Source organism: Sapajus apella, unplaced genomic scaffold (genome assembly GCF_009761245.1).
Source record: "Sapajus apella isolate SASKATOON/1434 unplaced genomic scaffold, GSC_monkey_1.0 scaffold13, whole genome shotgun sequence".
Classification (NCBI taxonomy): Eukaryota; Metazoa; Chordata; class Mammalia; order Primates; family Cebidae; genus Sapajus; species Sapajus apella.
In genome coordinates, this window is record NW_022436953.1 from 36019104 (window position 1) to 36021945 (window position 2842).

The window sequence follows — 2842 nt, forward strand, 5'->3', positions numbered from 1 at the left end:
GCATGTGTACCGTGCGCGTGTGTGTTGCGTGCATGTGTACCGTGCGCGTGTGTGCCGCGGGCATGTGTACCGTGCGCGTGTGTGCCGCGGGCATGTGTACCGTGCGCCTGTGTGTTGCGTGCATGTGTACCGTGCGCCTGTGTGTTGCGTGCGTGTGTACCGTGTGCCTGTGTGCTGCGTGCGTGTGTACTGCGCGCGTGTGTGTTGCGTGCGTGTGTACTGCGTGCGTGTGTTGTGTGCGTGTGTACTGTGCGCGTGTGTGCTGTGCGTGTGTGCTGTGTGCGTGTGTACTGTGTGCGTGTGTACTGTGCGTGTGTACTGTGTGTGTGTGTGCTGTGTGCATGTGTACTGTGCGCGTGTGTGCTGTGTGCATGTTGTGTGTTTCCCCCCAAGCCCTGGACTCCCTTTGTCACCTCCGCCTCATCCTCTGTAACCCAAGCAGCCGTCAGGACGGGGAGGCTGACGGCCCAGGTGTGGACAGGGAGCCCTAGCTGCCTGTGCACCGGCCCAGGGCTGTGCTGGATGCTGCCAACCTTCCTGCTCACCCTCCTTTCCCTCTGAGCTGCTCGGCCGGCCGCACGGGGACGAGGGCTGAGGTGGGAGGTGCAGTCGCTGTGAAATAGTCCCGCCAAGAATCTCTGCGAGCCTTCGCGTCTAACTTCTGGCTGACAGGGACCCAGTGGACTCAGCTGGGCCGCAGAAGCCTCCAGGACGGAGGGCGGGTGGCCTTGGTGTGGAGGCCAGGAGACAGCCGCAGGCTCCCACGGGAGCCGTGACCAAGAAGTGTGGAAAAGCACAGCCCTGCGGGGCTGGTGGGGAAGATTCCGAGGGGCTCACAGACGGTGCCGGGAGGGGTCTGTGTCCCCAGGTGTGGAGGACACCCTGTCTCCAGAGGCAGCACTCAGAACCTCAGATCTGAACCTGACGTTCAAATAATTCAAAAAACAGCATGCTATAAACGTGGCAAAATATTCACTGCTGAGTCTGTGGGGAGTCAGTCCACCAGGCTTGAGCACTTCTCCTTTAGATGCTGCGCCTGAGACTGTCCAGGAGGCTGCAGGGAAGAGGCTGCTTGGACTCTGGGCGCCTCGCTGGCCCCAGCTTCCATTTCGTGGCCCAGGACTCGATTCCATTCTGAGTCCAGGCTTGTTGTCTCCCAGGTCATGAGAGAGCGGCAGAGGCGGGTGGTCAGGAGCCCTGGAGCAAAGCGGGCTCGCTGAACAAAAGCAGGCCTCAGCCACCCTTTAGGGGGGTTGGCAGGGCCCTGCACAGTCCCCAGTAAAAGAATTACCTGAGCCGGTCACGGTGGCTCCCACCCAGCACTTTGGGAGGCCAAGGTGGGTGGGTCACGAAGTCAGTTTGAAACCAGCCTGGCCAAGATGGTGAAAACCCTGTCTCTACTAAAAATACAAAAATTACCCGGGAGTGGTGGTGGGCGCCTGTAATCCCAGCTACTCAGGAGGCTGAGGCAGGAGAATCTCTTGAACCTGGGAGGCAGAGGGTACAGTGAGCTGAGATCGGGCCACTGCTTTCCAGCCTGGGCAACAGAGCAAGACACCGTCTCAAAAACAAAAAAAAAGGAAGAATTACCTGGGGGCACTGCCCCGAAATGCTGGCCCTCCTCCCATTGTCTCTGCAGCCTGGCGGGGAGTCTCTGTCACCCCGAGCTCAGAAAGGTTCCCTTTGTGCCCCGGAGTGATGGTCAGCTTCTCTGGGGCTCCTGAGTGCTCCCCAAAGCAGGGTCTCAGGGGGCCTCCTCTTTCTCCCACACCAGGAAGACCCTCATTCCCAGCCTGGCTGTCCGCAGAAGCCATGGTGTGACATGGGGCAGGCTCCCCCCAGGTGCCCCTTGGCCCCCACCCACCGTTCACGGGACAAGGGCCTCAGGACTGGGGGACTGTGGTCAGGAGGCCTGCGTGTCCAGGGTGCATTCCAGCCCCATCCTGGTCCCTGCATTGCCACCGATGCCCTCAGCAGGGTCTCAGCGGGCTGGACCTGATACATAGGTCTGGCTCAGCAAGCTGGATGGCCACCCTTGTGGGGGGTTGACACTTAGGAACCCTGCCTGCCTTCCTAGGGGAGATTCACCCGTCTCCCTGCCCAGGAAGCCGCCCACACTTCAGTGCAGGCGAGAGGGCACAATCCGTCTCAGCTGCCCAGCGCCCAGGGAGGGCATGGCCCCCGGAACCACAGCTCTTCGGGGGAAATAGGCGCCATGCTGGAGAGGTGGGGCCTCTCCCTTGGCAGCCCAGCAGCTGCTGTTGGTTGCACCGCAGCCCTGGGGGGACAGAGGCAGGCAGGCTGCACGCACAGAGTGGGGCAGAGCCTTCGGCTCCCTGGATCCTGCCACGCCACCCCTGCCGTTCTGCAGCCACTGTCTGTGAGTAACAACACGCCACTGCATGTCCACGCATCGCAGTGCCGTGACACCTGCTTCAGGCTGTGCGGATTTGAAACCCTGTTCAGGTCCTGTGGAGAGTGACTCAAAGGCCTGGAAGAGACTCCCCAGCAGGCCAAACTCCACCCTTCTCCAGGGGGCGGGGGGAGCAGCCCAGCCTGTGGGGTGGGAGCGTGGTCGAGCCTGTGTTGGGGGCTGTGGCTGCCCTTCCACGTGTGGCCTGGAGATCCCCCAGCTGGAAGCACCCCACTCCTCTGCCTCCTGCCTGATCTTTCCCCTTGGACACCCAGGCTTCAGGCTGTGAGGGAGGTGGGAGGTGACTATCAGATGGGATTGGGGCTGGGCTTGGGGAGGCAGCCCCTAATAAGGGGCACCTGGGGGCTCCAGCTCAGTCAGCCTGTTGCTCATTTGCTGGGCTGATTGGAGATAAAGGCTCTGCAGCCT